An 18153-nucleotide genomic window follows, 5' to 3' on the forward strand; every position below is an offset into this window, starting at 1 on the left:
CCTGTGTCAGCCAATGATCAATCAAAGACTACTTTTACTTGCCCTTTTGGTACCTTTGCCTATAGATGTATGACTTTTGGTTTATGTAATGCACCTGCTACCTTCCAAATATGCATGATGGCTATATTCTCTGAGTTTTGTGAAAAGATTTGTGAGGTTTTCATGGATGATTTTTCCGTCTATGGATCCTCTTTTGATGATTGCTTGAGCAACCTTGATTGAGTTTTGCAGAGATGTGAAGAAACTAATCTTGTCCTGAATTGGGAAAAGTGCCACTTTATGGTTAATGAAGATATTGTCTTGGGGCATAAAGTCTCTGAAAGAGGTATTGAAGTTGATAAAGCCAAGGTTGATGCTATTGAAAAGATGCCATGTCCCAAGGACATCAAAGGTATAAGAAGTTTCCTTGGTCACGCCGGATTTTATAGGAGGCTCATTAAGGACTTCTCAAAAATTTCTCGGCCTCTGACTAATTTATTACAAAAAGATATACCATTTGTCTTTGATGATGATTGTGTAGAAGCATTTGAAATACTTAAGAAAGCATTGATCTCTGCACCTATTGTTCAGCCACCTGATTGGAATTTACCCTTTGAAATTATGTGTGATGCTAGTGATTATGCTGTACGTGCTGTTCTAGGGCAAAGTGTTGATAAGAAATTAAATGTTATTCAATATGCTAGTAAAACTCTAGACAATGCTCAGAGAAATTATGCTACTACTGAAAAGGAATTCTTAGCAGTTGTATTTGCTTGTGATAAGTTCAGACCTTATATTGTTGATTATAAAGTAACTATTCACACGGATCATGCTGCTATTAAATATCTTATGGAAAAGAAAGATGCTAAACCTAGACTTATTAGATGGTTTCTCTTGCTACAAGAATTTGATTTGCATATTGTTGATAGAAAGGGAGCTGAGAAACCCGTTGCAGACAACTTGTCTAGGTTAGAAAATGTTCTTGATGACCCACTACCTATTGATGATAGCTTTCCGGATGAGCAATTAAATGTCATAAATGCTTCTCGTAGTACTCCATGGTATGCTGATTATTCTAATTACATTGTGGCTAAATTTATACCACCTAGTTTCACATACCAGCAAAATAAAAAGTTTTTCTATGATTTGAGACATTACTTTTGGGATGACCCACATCTTTATAAAGAAGGAGTAGATGGTGTTATTAGACGTTGTGTACCTGAGCATGAACAGGAACAGATCCTACGCAAGTGTCACACCGAAGCTTATGGAGGACACGACACTGGAGATAGAACTGCACATAAGGTATTTGTTGGGGATATTACTACTGGACGTAAACCGGCCAAGAGTAGCCGGATTAGCTTTATGAAGATTATAAGCCCATGAAGATGTAAGAATGATGGCGCTTTATGAAGGCCCAAGGCCCAGAGGCGAGTTAAGGCCTGTAGATGTAAACCGACCTAATTATGTAACTTGCGTTGTAAGATAGGAAGTGTAGAGACCGAACCGGACACATCTATGATCCGGCTTCGTGACTCTGTAAACCGGCAGGCGTCAACCTATGTATATAAAGGGACGACCTGGCAGAGGTTTAGGGACAGACAATAATTCAAGAGCCAGACAAAGCGGATTCGCTCCCTGGTCTTCGAAACCCTAGCAATACCAATCACAACTAGACGTAGGCTTTTACCTTCATCGAAGGGGCCGAACTAGTATAAACTCCCCGTGTCCCCTTGTCCGATTTAACCCCTTTAAGCTAACCCGTTGCGGTGGCTCCACGACTAAGTCCTTTCATGAGGACATCTGCCGTGACAAACCCACAACAGTTGGCGCCCACTGTGGGGCTATCGCACGATGGTTTCGAGTTCTTAACGGGCAGCTTGGATGGACTCAAGGGATATGCTGTGCGCCGGATGACAAAGAGTTGTCGCGGCAAGCTCGACAACGCAGAATGGGGCCCTGAGGCCGATTCAATCGAATACGGGTACCGTGTCCCCTTTGGTGGGATTCATGTCTTCATCGGCAAGATTGGCGAACCGGGCCCTAAGCCGGACACCTGCACCGACATCATCGAGATAGCTTAGCATGCAAGCCCTTCCCCGGTTCAGCCCGTGGCGAAGCATGTTTTCGTAGGTGTCATCCATGGAGCAGAATATGAGGACGGACCGGCATCCGATGGAGAAACCGTTGTCTGCTCCGACGACGAGTCTTCTGGAGAGACTGAATCGCTCTATCAGTTGCAGGATGGCCGGATCGGTGGAGGTTCTGAGGGCAACAGTATTCCGGATTCTCCTGATCTGCCAAACTGGGCCGCTATCTTCATGGCCGGTACACAGTCAGCGCCTCACTCATCAACCGCCGCAGCAATACTCTCCGATTCCACAATGGTCACGCCAGCAGGGGCAGGAAACTCTGCGCCGCCTCCGGCTCAAGTTTTGTCTGACTTGTTCGACACTTTGGCAACATTGATGGCCGCAGAGGTGGATGCAGCAGCCTAGGATCAGCACAACGCAGAAATTGCAAAGGTGAAAGATCAGATAGCTCAGGCTAAAGCGGACCTAGCGGCAGAGAACGCTAGGATGGCTACAGAACGGGCCGAGTTGGAAGCTCAGGCCTACCGGATTAGGCTGGATCAGAACGCTTCCGAAGAAGTCATGAGAAGAAGATACCGATCGCATCTCCCGTCGGGTTATGAGCCACGAAATCTCTTCAATACGCCAGGAGCAGAAACTAGTAACCAGCCAATATTAAACCGGACGGAGGCGCCGGGAACAAGAGCGCCGGTTCAGCCGCGCACGATGGACCCGCCTCGTCAGAACAACATTGTGCCACAATATGTTCCAACACCTCCCGGGCATTACTCCAACCCTTTGGACAACATTGTGGCTGCCGCTTCATGATTGGCAGCCCTCCCGACCGACGGCGAATCACCAGTTGCAATTAAGGCACGATGGGCCAGGGATCACCTTCAAATAGATCTAAACCAGCAGCAGGCATATTCGCACAGCCGTGGGAGGATTCATTCCACCCCTCGTCCAAGTCGAAGCTACAGCAGGCACGTTGAGGATGAACCGGCCATATCAAGCAGCACACGTCACCGTAATCCGCCGCGAGGGCACAACCCGACAGGGGGAGGTGCTAATGCGCAGGATGTGGTAGACCATGGTCGTGTGCGTCAAGAGGCCGAGTTAGCAGCTCTGCACGGAGCCCGTCAACCTACTCCGGTTCACCCTACCGCTTTAATAGAGCCAGGTGTGGTATTCAGTTCCTTAGGGGTGCCGTGTCTTACCCCCGCTTTGCGTAATGTGAGGCTGCCTAAGGATTTCAAAGGACCTCGTAAAGTACCCACTTATACCGCCGATCTGTAGCCAGAAGCATGGGTTGAAAGCTATGAGATGGCAATGGAGATGTTAGATGTGGATGAAGCGGTATGTGCTAAATACTTCACCATGATGTTGGAAGGAACAACTCGTACTTGGTTGAAAAGCTTACCAACTAACTCTGTCGGATCATGGGCCGAATTGAAGCACCGGTTTATCTAGAACTTCAAAGATACTTGTAAGCAACCCATGTCGATTGTGGATCTGGCCGCTTGTGTTCAAGAGGATGGAGAGTCCACGACCCATTGGGTAAAGCGGGTCTCAGCTATTTTGCATTCGTCAGATCGTCTCAATGCAGATACCGCAGTGCTAACATTGGAGGGCAATTGCTGTTTTCTGCCGCTCAAACAGAAGTTAGGAAGGCTCAAACGTCACTGCAATGATATGTCAACGCTTATGGACGCTTTGGTTAAATACGCCGATTCATATAATACCAAAGACCCTGACTCAGAGGAGGTTAAATCGGGGAAAGGGAAAAAGAACGGCAACACCAAGGGTCAGCAACATAATCCAGCAGGCCATGGGAACAATGGTAAATGCAAGGCCGACAACAGTTTGGACTTTGTGGATAACACCAATGCTCAGGAGAATGGTCAGCGTCATAAGGGTAAGCAGCCCCAGAGGGGCGGAGGTTCAGGCCCCAATTTGGAGCGCCTGTTAAATCAACCCTATCCGAAGCATGGATCAAAGGAGAAGCCAACATCACATCTTTGGAAAGATTGTTACATCATGCGGGATTTCAAGAATTCCAATATGTTTCAGTACGATAATGGCCCGCCCGGAGGTTCAGGAGGTGGTTTCCATGGGCCGGGTTACGGAGGCGGCAGTTCTGGTTCAGGATTTCGGGGCAATCAAACCGGACACATGAATCCAGGCCACCAAGGCAACCAGGGAGGGTACAACCATCAGGGGAACCAGCAGCATGAGTAACAGTCGGGCTATTAGAGCAATCCTAAGCAGTTAAATAGTGGGCAATATCATGTCTTCACCACTAGCTTGTGTAAGCGTGATTAGAAGCTTCACAAGAGGGCAGTAAACTCTGTTGAACCGGCGCTGCCTCAGTATTTGCGCTAGTCTGAGCAACCCGTTTTATGGAGTAGAGAGGATCACCCGCCCCAGGTTGACAATCCGGGTCATCTGGCCTTAGTGGTGGCCCCTCAAGTTGGGGGATATAAGTTCACTAAGGTACTCATGGATTGGGGAATTAGTATCAACATTCTATATTATGATACCTTCCGTCGTATGGGGTTGGCAGATAAGAATCTTAAACCGTCAAACACCGTTTTTCATGGTGTGGTGCCTGGTAAATCTGCATATCCAGTGGGCAAGATAGCCTTAGAGGTGGATTTTGGAGATGATCATGATTCAAGATCAGAAACATTGACTATTGAGGTGGTGAAAATCAAAAGTCCGTATCACGCTTTGTTTGGGCGGCCGGCTTACGCTAAGTTCATGGCGAGGCCGTGTTATGTGTATCTGCAGCTTAAGATGCCAAGTCATAAGGGGACCATCACAGTACACGGGAGCAGGAAGATCACTCTGAATGTGAGGAAGGTGATGTGGCTTATGCTGAGTCGGTTTGCGCCACGGAGGAGCTGAAGTTCTATAAGGACCAAGTTGATCCGACAGATATGACTTCTTTGAAAAAGCCAACTATGGAAGTTCAAATCGGCCGCAAATACTAAGATGGTTAATATTGTTCCTGGCGATTCATCCAAGCAGTTCAGCATCAACACTAACCTAGATCCCAAATAGGAAAGCGCGCTCATTGAGTTCATCCGTGAGAACCAGGACGTCTTTGCATGGAAACCTTCTGACATGCCAGGTGTACTGAGGGAACTCGCTGAGCACACACTTAATATTGATCCTAAGTTTAAACCAGTCTGGCAGTTTCTTCGCCGCTTTAATGAAGAAAGGCGCAAGGCTATTGGTGAAGAGGTAGCTCGGTTGTTGGCCGAAGGGTTTATCGTGGAGGTCTTTCACCCAGAGTGGTTGGCTAATCCGGTGCTGGTCCTTAAGAAAAACGGCACTTGGCATATGTGTGTGGATTACACAGACTTGAACAAGGCTTGCCCTGCAGACCCCTTTGCCCTCCCTCGTATTGATTAGATCATTGATGCTACGACGGGTTGTGACCGTTTGTGTTTTCTGGGCGCTTATTCTGGTTATCATCAGATCAAAATGGCAGTTAAGGACCAGGAGAAGACAACTTTCATCACTCCCTTTGGAGCCTTCTGCTATGTCTCCATACCCTTTGGGCTCAAGAGTGCCCAGGCGACTTATCAACGTTGTGTTCAGAATTGTCTTCATAAGTAGATTGGGCGCAATGTTCATGCATATGTGGATGATATTGTGATAAAGTCCAGGAAGGAGGAAACATTAATAGATGATTTGAGAGAAACCTTTGACAACCTCTGGGTTTACAAGATGATGCTCAATCCGGAAAAGTGTGTCTTTGGTGTACCGGCAAGCAAACTCTTGGGTTTTCTGGTGTCAAACAGAGGCATTGAGGCTAATCCGGAAAAAATCTCAGCAATTACATCTTTGGCTAAATCGGCGTGTATCAATGACGTTCAACATTTAGCCGGCCAGATTGCGGCTTTGAGCCAGTTTATCAGTCGCCTTGGAGAGAAGGCTATTCCTTTATATCAAATGCTAAAGAAAACAGATGATTTTGTCTGGAGCAAGGCAGCTAGTAAAGCGTTTGAGGATCTGAAAAGGCAGTTAGTTGAACCGCCTGTGCTTGCAGCCCCGATCGATAAAGAATCGTTACTGCTGTGTGTGGCTGCTAATACCCGAGCTGTTAGCGTGGTTATTGTGGTGGAGCGCAAGGAAGCTGGAAAGGAGAATTCGGTTCAGTGACCGGTTTATTATATCAGTGAGGTACTCATTGAATCAAAGTAGAGGTATCCACATTGGCAGAAGCTAGTGTATGGAGTGTTTATGGCAAGCCGAAAGCTCAAACATTATTTTCAGGGTCATCCTATCACAGTGGTCAATTCAGCCCCTCTGGGAGATATTATTCAAAACAAAGAAGCAATTGGCTGGATTGCTAAGTGGGCTATTGAGCTTGGACCTCACGGGCTCAAATACACACCTCGCACAACCATTAAATCCCAAGCACTTGTGGATTTCATCAATGATTGGACAGAGTTGCAGGCACCAGAGGAAAAGCCAGATAACACGTATTGGACTATTCATTTTGATGGATCCAGACAGTTGGAGGGCTCGGGGGCTGGAGTCATACTAACTTCCCCACGAGGTGACAAGTTTTGTTATGTCCTCCGTTTAATGTTCCCCTGTAGTAACAATGCAGCTGAGTATGAGGCCTTACTCCACGGTCCTCGGATGGCTAAGGAGATGAACTTAAGCTAGGTTAAGTGCCTTGGGGATTCAGATCTGGTGGCTCAACAGGTGTCTGGCACTTGGGATTCTAAAGACCCACTCATGGCTGCATATCGATGAGAGGTGGACACAGTGGCTGGTCACTTCAAGGGTTATTAGGTGGACCATATAGACTGACGAAAGAATGAAGTGGTGGACGCTTTAAGCCACCTTGGTTCTCAGCGTAAACCGGTCCGACCAAATGTCTTTCTTGACGTGCTGCATAATCCGTCGGTCAAGGTACCAACAGAGGAGGAGTTGGCTATTCCTGACCCGGAGGCTCAATTGGTGGCAACTTTGCATGTCATACCAGATTGGACAATCCCATACCTGGCTTACATGAACCAGGGCGAGTTACCAGAGGATGAAACCTCGGCCCGGCAGATAATCCGGCGTTCCAAATCGATGACTATACTCAACGGAGAATTACATCGTTACAACGTCTCAGGGGCAATTCAGCGTTGTGTTTCTCCTCAAGAGGGTTGTGAGATTATGCGAGAAATCCATGAAGGGGATTGTGGTCACCATGCCGGTTCAAAGTCCTTGGTGGCTAAAGCTTTTCACCACGGTTTCTATTGGTTAACAGCTCATGCTAATGCTGAGGATTTAGTCAAACGATGTGATAGTTGTCAAAAATTTGCACGCTGTGCTCATATTCGGGCTCAGGAGTTGAGGATGATTCCAATAACATGGCCGTTTGCGACTTGGGGGCTTGATATGGTCGGACCCTTTAAGCGCTCCAAGGACAAAAAGACCCACTTATTAGTGGCAGTGGACAAGTTCACCAAATGGGTGGAAGCAGAGCCAGTCAGTAAGTGTGATGCGGCCACGGTGGTTCAGTTCATCAAAAAGGTGATATTCCGGTTTGGCTTTCTACACAATATTATAATGGATAATGGTACTAATCTTTCAAAGGGAGAGATGAAGGAATTTTATCAATGTGAGCACATACGGCTTGATATAGCATCGGTGGCTCACCCCCAATCCAATGGACAAGCGGAGAGGGCAAATCAAGAAATTTTGCGAGGTATTAAACCCCGGCTTATGGTTCCTTTGAAGCGGACACCGGGTTGTTGGGTGGAGGAATTACCTTTTGTGTTATGGAGTATCAACACCACACCTAACAGATCTACGAGTTACACACCTTTCTTCATGGTTTATGGAGCGGAGGCGGTTCTTCCTAGTGACATCCGTCATGACTCTCCCCGTGTGACGGCTTATGTTGAAGCTGATAATGAGAAGGCACATCAGGATTCTCTGGACCTGTTAGATGAGGAGCGTGATCTTGCAGCAGCACGTTCGGCGATTTGCCAACAAGATCTCCGACGTTATCAAAGCCGCCGGGTTAAGACCAGAACTTTTCAAGAAGGCGATCTGGTGCTCCGGCTCATCCAGGATCAGACTGATATGCACAAGTTATCCCCACCTTGGGAAGGACCTTTTGTGGTCAGCAAGAATCTGCACAATGGGTCATACTACCTCATTGATGTTCGAGAGCACAAAGACTCACATAAATCGGAGGACGAGACCAAGTGTCCATGGAATATAGCTCTTCTTCGGCCTTACTATACTTAAGCCACATGCTTCTTCATATGTACATATTTATGAAAATGTATATATATTATATAATAAACCGGAGCCTCGAATAAAGCGGGGTCTCTATTCTTTTTACATCATGTGTGTGCCTACAAGAGTTTCTACTGACAAAGCAAAGTTTTGTTAAACTGTTCTCTGCAGCCGCACAGATACAAAGAGATATCACTAGGGGGCTTGGTTGTTGTCATACCATAGCTACACCTCTTGATCGGTTTAAACACCACAAAGGGATTTCACTAGGGGGCTTGGTTGTTACCACATCATAGCTACACCTCTTGATGGGCGTTAAGCCACAAAGGAAATTATGTGGGGCCAAAGAGAGTGTTGCACAAAGCACAAACTCAAACATGGGCACCCACTGAGCACAGCTCACAAAGTTACTTGGGGGATCTTTGTGCAATGCAACAAAAAGTTTGAAAGGACCCTTGTAATTGGCTATCAAGCCACGACTTGGAAGCCTGGTGTATTCACCTAAAACCCCGGGTTAACCTGCCTTCATCAAGTAAGCCACTCCTATCCAGGTAATCCTGGTATGACCCGCCGAACATTTGACAAGTCAATCTTATACAGACCCTGAAGTTGTCAAAGTTAAAACGACGATTGGTTAATTGGAGGCCCATCTTAAAAGGCTTTGTTAAATGGTTTAACTCAGAGGCCTGGCAGCCCATGAAAAGCCTCGATTTGGAGCCTGGCAACTCGTAAAAAGCCTCACATATTTCTTTTTCGAGTCCTATTTGCTAAGTTTTTCGCCTTTATTGAGGTTCCTAATGTATTCTGATAAACCGGTGTCCTTGACCCGGCTTGGCTTTCAACTATAAGTTGTCAGTACATGATCAGTTATAAACCGGCGTTCATTACCCCGGTCTGGTTTTGACTAACAAGTCGCCAGTGTTATAAGGAAAACCCGGTGTTTATTATGTCCCGGTACGGTTTATTATCATAATCCGGCAAATTAAAGGATGAAGTTATCACTGCTCCGGATTGGTGTTTACACCTTTACCATACAAGCAGTTGGTTAGCCAACGAGGTATGTTGCACCTGTTATTTTTTGTATACAAACTTTGATTATCCATCCAAGTATTGTCTATTCTTGGGCATCATGACCCGTCCAGTGGTAAACCACTAGGACACTTTTCAAGTTCTTGTATCCAGGAACACAACTCATCATGGGTTATGCATAAATAGATTCCAAAAGGTGGAGCAAGTTTTCACATTATCAAAGCATCACAAAACATGCTCGATGGCATGACATATAAAGGAGTTTTTGCTATCCTATTACATGAAGCTTCCAAACAGCTCTAGTTGAATAGTTGTTTTTAAGCATTGGCACACAATAGCTGGTAAACCGGCTGCCGGTTTAAGACGCTTCGTTTGGACGGTTTGACGGTTGAGGGTCAGTTGGTGCGATCACTTCTTCTTCATGCCTCCCCAGACGCTGGAAATCAACCGTCGACCAATCGATTCCAGTTAAAGCTTGAAACACGGCTTCTTCATGGATAAGGCTGGAGGGGTTAATGTCAGGAGCGTAAGTATGCTTAGGGATTGAAGGCACAAGTTCTTCGACTTCATGGATTTTGGCAGGCTATCTCTTCCCTTCAGCGCCATAAGCCGGTTGGAAATGAGACAAGTCCGTGTCCTTTGCCAGTTTGCTGGCTATTGGCCGCATTTCTTTGGTCAGCCTTCGGAGGTCATCATTGTCGAAGTTTGAACCGTCCTCCTTCACACCTGGATATCCTTTAATGATGTCCCCCGCTTCAAGATCTGGAATCCATGCCTTGGCTCGGATTAGTGCGATTAATGCTCCTGCTCTTGCAGCTGCCTTCTTCAGTTCGGTAATCCGGGCTGGTAACATGGCTAGCTTCTCAAGAGTTTCCTTTATGAGTGATGGCGCCGGTTTATTGTAAGCCGCAGTGCAAATAGCCCGCTGGGACCCAGAGTACAACTGTTCAATCAAGATATAAGCTGCTTTAAGCTTCATCCGCATATCTGTGCCTAGATGAGCAATACGAGTGCTTGTCATGGTTTAAAATCAGCACTCTGGTAAATGATAAGGTTTCATGAATTGGACAAATTGCATAAGGAGATACTTACCAAAGATAGCGGAAGTCATGGCATTGATTTGCCATTTCAAACCAGCTAGTTCATCTACAACTGGTTTCAGGGCTGCTTCAGCATCCTCAGCTCTTTTGGTTAAACCAGCCTTCTTGGTTTCCCAGTCAACACAATCTTTTTTAAAAGACTCTTTTAGCTTTTCCATTGCTGTCAGGGCTTTGGTCAGTTCCTCCTTGGCTTTCGCAGCCTCTGCTTTTTGGGATTTCACGTTCTCTTGCAAATCAGCGGTTCGGGCATCTCTAGTGCTTAGTTCGGCCTGCAACAGTGAAGATATGTCAACAACATGATATATATTTTCTAAGTACAAAGCGCATAACAAGTTATGCACTTCATACTTGGGGGCTAATGCCTATTTGCTCTGATTCCCTACATCTTTTATAAGTCTCCAGAACAATGCAAGCATTATCATTGACACTTGGGGGCTAATGTACATCTGTTCAAGATGGACATATGGATTAAAACCTAGATTACCTTGCAAAGCTAAACAGGCCTTTGGGGGCTACGCTGAGGAAAGCTATATAATTACATTGGTAAAGTATCGGTCTTGGTTTTCACTAAGGACCTGATATTTTGAGGGTCAGTAGGAGAGACTTAAAGTGTTACAAAGACCTGGTTTATGATTAACATCATAAAATGGCCCTTGGGGGCTACTTGGGCTAGCACTTCAACTTTGGAATCAAGAAGTAAAGGGAGATGAAAATACCTCATAGAGTTCCTTCATCAAGTTTACCAAACCGGCTTCATAGTCACGGTTTGAGTGCATACGGTTTAAGAAACCGGAGTGAAGTTCTTCAGCAATGAGATGGGCATAACTTGATAAGTCAATATTCCATTTGCCCTTTTCCCTAGCAGCACACTCTTCTTTGGCACTATGTTGGGCCAAGATTACGGGATGGCCAGGAGAGCTGTGGCCCATGCTAGTAATGATAACATCATCTCCTTGGCCTTCAGTGGTTTTTGCGGGTGATGACGGAGTCTCAGTACCTCTCACTGGACTAGCCCGGTTTGGAGCTGCCGGTTCAGTATCAGGCACGGCAGGATCAGCTTCTGGTGGTTCATCAGTGTTCCGGTCTTGAAGGGGCGGTTCATCAGAGGTGCCTCAGGATGAGGACCATCCGGTTCACGAGTTTGGTCTGGTTCACCTATTTGCTATTCTTCAAAAACTGCCTGGTCTTCTGACGGATTGTTGACCCGAGCTTTCTTGCTGGGTCTGACTTTGGCTCTGAAAAAAAATTCAAAGAGGTTTAGCGTCTTATTCAAGATTTTCAATGCATTGGAAGAAAGGATTTGAAAGCTTACCCAGCCACAGTTTTTAGAGGAGGGAGATGGGTTGTTGTCGACTCGCCAGAGGATGAGGGACGTTTGACCTAATAATTTGAATCGGACAGATTAAGAGCTTGTCTGAAATAACCTACCTTGGGATAAGAATTGTCAGAAGTGGGAGAGACCTCAGACCGGCGCTTCCGAACCGGGGTATCAGGTAAACCGGCTGAAGTGACCTGTTGGCCACTGTGCCGGGTTGTCCGGCGAGCTTCATGCTGCTGTGTCTTCAAAATAAATGTTGGATCCAAGTAAGCAAGAGGATGAGAAAAAGCTTACTTTCCGTACTGCTTGACGGGTTTTTTATGTTGGCATACAGTCTAAACCGGAGGAAAGGATAATTACCTCTACATCATTAGCCTGACTGCATTCTACGTCCTCCTGATAAAGATCATTGTTAATGAGGTGCATGAAAAGGGAGCCAAGTGAGTCAAGTTCTACCTCAACTTCCGAATCATCCGCATCTTCATCAAGCTCCATGCTGATCCGGTCAGCTGTTTTCCGCTTTGAGGTACGCTTGACAGCTTTGGTTTTGGGACGGGATGGCTTTGCCGCTTTATCTGCGGATTTCCGTTTCTAGAAGGGATCATCACCCTGTTCATACACAAATAGAGGAAGGTTCACAAGTTGAACAAATCAAAAGATATCAACGATAAAAAGGAAGCATTGTGCTTACAGCAGGCGGTTTATTCTGAGTGTAGAAGGGGCTCAAGCCGGTTTGGTGACAGACTAATTCCGGTTCATTCAAAATTTTCTTAACACTTTCAGTGACCTCTTCATCGGTTACCTGAATGTTGATGTGGCGTTGGGGGTCTTCAACCTCACCGGTATACTCACACATTAAACTGGGGCGATGGCTTAGTGGCAAGACGCTCCACGATATCCAGCAACGCACAAAATCACGGCTGTTAAACCGTTGGACATGAAGGCCCGGAGCTTGGTGAGTTGAGGGGCATATTTGGCCCGTTCCGCAGAGCTTAAACATTGTGGGAGTGGATGAGTGTTGTTAAGCCGGTGATCACGATAGCCTGGAAGAGGGTTTTCATCTTCAGGGGAGGTATCTATGCAGTAGAACCAAGTCTGGTTCCATTCCTTAGGGTGACTGTGCAGTTTGACATGAGGGAATTCAACTTCCTTCCGCTTTTCAATAGAAACACCACCAAGTTCAGTGTTGGGACCATTTACAAATTCTGTATGCTGGTTCAGATGAAAGAAGTCCCGGAACAACTCAGCAGTCGGTTCTTCTTGTAAGTACACTTCACAGAAGACTTGGAAGTTGCATAGATTGGATACCGAGTTGGGTCCAATATCTTGATGATGGAGTTGGAAGCTGGCAAGCACATCTCGGTAAAACTTTGACCCTGGCAGTTTGAAACCACGGCCTATGTGGTCGACAAAGACCACAACCTCACCCTGCCTCAGGGTTGGAGGATTTTCTGTTCCTAGAACTCGCCATCGAATTTTAGTTTTCTTAGGCAAGGTGCCGATGCTGACCATTCCGTTCAACTATTCCTCGGTGACCCGGGAACGAGCCCAATTGCAAGCGGCAAACTACTTGGCCATTGTGAAACAAAAAGCTGGGAAATAAATGCCGGTTTACAAATCATTCACGGTGGTACGCGAGATGAGTGGAATAAAGATATACAGGTATGTGAAATTACGTAAACCGGAGACTAATACAATAGTGAATGACAAGGTCATATCAAGGGCATACATGTGTTGTTAAACCGGACTATTACAATCAACGTAAAGAAGGTTTGCCAGTTTATTAGGGGACTAATGGTATGAGATAGATTGTTTTTACAAAGGTAAACTGCCCTGATGGTACAAAGGATACAGATCTAAGGCGAAAAGGGCTAAGTAAGGAAAAACAAGTTTCACAGGATCACATGGGAATTTTGGATCTACCGAAGACAGAAAGGCAAAAATATTTTGACCTAAAAAGGGTAGGACCCAAAGTAGGTTGTAAAAGTTCAGATCAGTTTTTCGCATGCAAAAAGTTTGTGGTGGTAGCCGAAAACAAACCATTACGCGGAATATATCAACATTGAGATTTTCTATCCATAGAATAAGGAGGAACAGGAAAGAGCAGCACAGGAACTCCGATGAACTTCAATGAACTGCGAAGAACAAGGAAACCCTAGACAGAACTACAAGGGGGAAAGAAAAGGACTTACAATGACCGTTGAAGCAACGGAGGAACGCCGTAGCTCTCTGGTAACAGTCAGGTTGATGCAGCGGCCTTTGTCGAAGCAGAGGAGAAACTTTGTGATGGCGGCGGCGCTCAGGGGCAGAGGTGTCGCGAGGAGGAAGAAGCGAGGGAGACGAAGGGAAAAAATGATAAGGACCCGTGGCCCTATTTATAAGGCGAAGCGATAAAGAGACAAGTGCGGGAATCGAGGAGCTCAAAAATGGATAGTTAATAATGGTGTCTCCTCGATGACTGGATATGCATTAATGAAGGTAATCCTTAGCTTCAACGGATAGATGATGTCAGGACGGTTTATCCTGATCCTAGAGTATGACGTCACGGCGGTTTACAAAATCAAGGTGAAGATGCAAAGGAGGAGTTTTTTTGCTAAGTATTGAAGATTGACATGAACAAGTTCAAACCAATCTGGGGCCTAATGTTGGGGATATTACTACTGGACGTAAACCGGCCAGGAGTAGCCGGATTAGCTTTATGAAGATTAGAAGCCCATGAAGATGTAAGAATGATGGCGCTTTATGAAGGCCCAAGGCCCAGAGGCGAGTTAAGGCCTGTAGCTGTAAACCGACCTAATTATGTAACTTGCATTGTAAGGTAGGAAGTGTAGAGACCGAACCGGACACATCTATGATCCGGCTTTAGGACTCTGTAAACCGGCGGGCGTCAAACTATGTATATAAAGGGACGACCCGGCAGCGGTTTAGGGACAGACAATAATTCAAGAGCCAGACAAAGCGGATTCGCTCCCTGGTCTTCGAAACCCTAGCAATACCAATCACAACTAGACGTAGGCTTTTACCTTCATCGAAGGGGCCGAACTAGTATAAACTCCCAGTGTCCCCTTGTCCGGTTTAATCCCTTTAAGCTAACCCGTTGCGATGGCTCCATGACTAAGTCCTTTCATGAGGACATCTGCCGTGACAAACCCACGACAGTATTGCAATCTGGTTTTTATTGGCCTACTCTCTTCAAGGATGCCCGTAAGTTTGTCTTATCTTGTGATGAATGTCAAAGAATTGGTAATATTAGTAGACGTCAAGAAATGCCTATGAATTGTTCACTTGTTATTGAACCATTTGATGTTTGGGGCTTTGATTATATGGGACCCTTTCCTGCCTCCAATGGATATACACATATTTTAGTTGCTGTTGATTACGTTACTAAGTGGGTAGAAGCTATTCCAACTAGTAGTGCTGATCATAACACCTCTATTAAGATGCTTAAAGAAGTTATTTTTCCGAGGTTTGGAGTCCCTAGATATTTAATGACTGATGGTGGTTCACATTTTATTCATGGTGCTTTCTGAAAAATGCTTGCTAAGTATGATGTTAATCATAGAATTGCATCTCCTTATCACCCGCAGTCTAGTGGTCAAGTAGAATTGAGTAATAGAGAGCTCAAATTAATTTTGCAAAAGACTGTTAATAGATCTAGAAAGAATTGGTCCAAGAAACTTGATGATGCATTATGGGCCTATAGAACTGCATATAAAAATCCTATGGGCATGTCTTCGTATAAAATGGTTTATGGAAAAGCATGTCACTTACCTCTCGAACTAGAACATAAGGCATATTGGGCTATTAAAGAGCTCAATTATAATGTCAAACTTGCCGGTGAGAAGAGATTATTTGACATTAGCTCACTTGATGAATGGAGAACCCAAGCTTATGAAAATGCCAAGTTGTTTAAAGAAAAAGTTAAAAGGTGGCATGACAAAAGAATGCAAAAGCGTGAGTTTAATGTAGGTGATTATGTATTGCTATACAACTCTCGTTTAAGATATTTTGCAAGAAAACTTCTCTCTAAATGGGAAGGCCCCTACGTTATCGAGGAGGTCTATCGTTCCGGTGCCATAAAAATCAACAACTTCTAAGGCACAAACCCAAAGGTGGTGAGCAATCAAAGAATCAAACATTATATCTCAAGTAATCCCATAAATGTTGAAACCAATGTTATTGAAACCGTAAGCCTGGAGGAATACATAAGGGACACTTTCCGGAACATTTCAGACTCCGAAAAGGAATAGGTATGTGGTACATAAGTAAACCGACTCCAAAACAGTTTTTGTGGCAATATTTCTCCGTTTTGGAATATTTAGAAAAATAGAAAAATAAGAAGCAGCCCGGGAAGGACACAAGGCCTCCACGAGGGTGGAGGGCACGCCCTACCCTACTGGGCGCGCCCCCTACCTCGTGGGCACCTCGTGTGCTCTCCGGACTCTGTTTTCTTGCACGATACATATTTTCATTATATAATCTCCCGAAGGTTTTGACTCCTGTATCACGCAAATATCCCCTATTCTTGTTTCGAGCTGTTTTTCTGACAGATCTAGATTATCATGACGTCTCCAAGTGCCCCCAAGGACAAGTTCTTCGAGAAGGTCATCAACCATTACCTCGCGGAGGTGTTGTCACACCCTCAAAGCATTGAGATGCGTGATGGGTTGCTGCACATCCGCGATGTTGAGGGATTGAAGGGGACCGGAAGCATGGAGACGAGGCTCGAAGCAATGGAGCAACAAGTTTTCAAGTGCCAAGGGATGGTGGAACGTGTGGACTCAACTCCAACCACATGATGATCACGGAGTTCACCAATAACCACAAGTTGGATGTCGACAACATCGGGGAGACCATCTTCAAGCTTCACGAGAAGATCGAGCACCTTCAAGCCCAAATCTATGACCTGCAAAACCAAAACCGTGAGTATGAATATAGATTCAAAAGGATGAGTTTCGCTGCATATTTGAGGATCCCGGAGACTCGATCATCCTTCTATGATGGTGAGCCTATGCCTTGGAATATGGACGACAAGCCCGCATCATCAACAACTCCACCTTCTTCACCAGCAAAGGAGACATAATCACACGGGTATGGGCACTCCCCTTGGCAATTGCCAAGCTTGGGGGAGGTGCCCCGGTATCGTATCACCATCACACTCCTATCTTTACCGTTTTTCTTAGTTCGATCCTATTAGTAGTATCTTGATCTAGTAGAATAAAGTTTATGGCATGATCTAGTTTTGAGTTTTGTTTTATGATCTCTCTATGTAATCGAGTCCGTGAGCTATATATAATAAAGATTAGTGTTGAGTCAAGGGCTTGATTATTTTTCCATGATCTTGAGTGAATAAAAGAAAAGAGAAAAAGAATAAAAAGAAACAAAGAGATCACATTGATCTTATTGAGAGTAATGACTTCACATAGAAAGAGTATTGTCGGGGGTTTGGTGCGACATATGCCAACGGATGGATTATCATGGTGGGGGCGAGTAGAACGTCGCCGGTGCCTAGAAACGGGATGAGGCGAAGACATGCACGCCGGTGAATCTTACCCAGCTTCAGGGCTCTTCGGGGAGATAATACCCCTACTGCTGCTCTGCGGGGTCTCCGCATGATCACTATGGCCAAGTGTTTACAGGTTGCTCCTTGAGCTATTTCTTGGAGGCAGGAGAGGGCAAGGCTAGCTCTCTCCTTCTATCTGGTATGGTCTAAAGCTACTGGGTTTTCCCCTTTGCATGGGTGCCCTAGGGGGTTTATATAGGCCTACCCCCCAGGGGTACAATGGTAATTCGACTGGGCGCGGGCCCAGCCGTCAGTGCCTCTGGCCTCCGATTTCTCCGCCGACTGCTGGGGCCCGCCGATTGGTGGGCCCCACCGACTGGTCTGGTACGGAGTCGACAGGCCGCGTCCGCCGCGGGCGGGTCTTGCCGGCTGCTGATTACTGTAGCCGTGCTTCTGATGACGCGGGCTTGGTCATGGGGTCGTGGCAACAGTCCTGCCACCTGGCGGGCGATCACTATTGCCACTCCCCATCACATCTTGATTAATGGTGCATGGGGCCTAGGGGAGGGCTCGGCCGACTCCCCGGGCCGACTCCTGACGGATCCGACTGGCGGTCCTCTCGCCGTCTCCTAGGGTCTCACTGACTGGTGGGACCTGCTGCTTCCGGGCCGTTCAGACAAGCTGTCGTGGGCGCAGGACTCGGTACTGTGGTGCTGATGTCAGGGCCGGCAGGGCAACAGTGCCACGCTGCACGGAGATCTTCCCGAGTACGGCGTGCTGTGGCCATGCCTGCCCTTGGTAAGGGGCGGGAGTGGGCTTCACTGTAGCCACGCCCCTGCCCCGTCCCCTTCGATGAGGTCATGGGTTTGTTGGAGTCGCCGGCCGACTCCCCAA

The sequence above is a fragment of the Triticum dicoccoides genome, chromosome 7A (assembly GCF_002162155.2).
Source record: "Triticum dicoccoides isolate Atlit2015 ecotype Zavitan chromosome 7A, WEW_v2.0, whole genome shotgun sequence".
NCBI lineage: Eukaryota > Viridiplantae > Streptophyta > Magnoliopsida > Poales > Poaceae > Triticum > Triticum dicoccoides.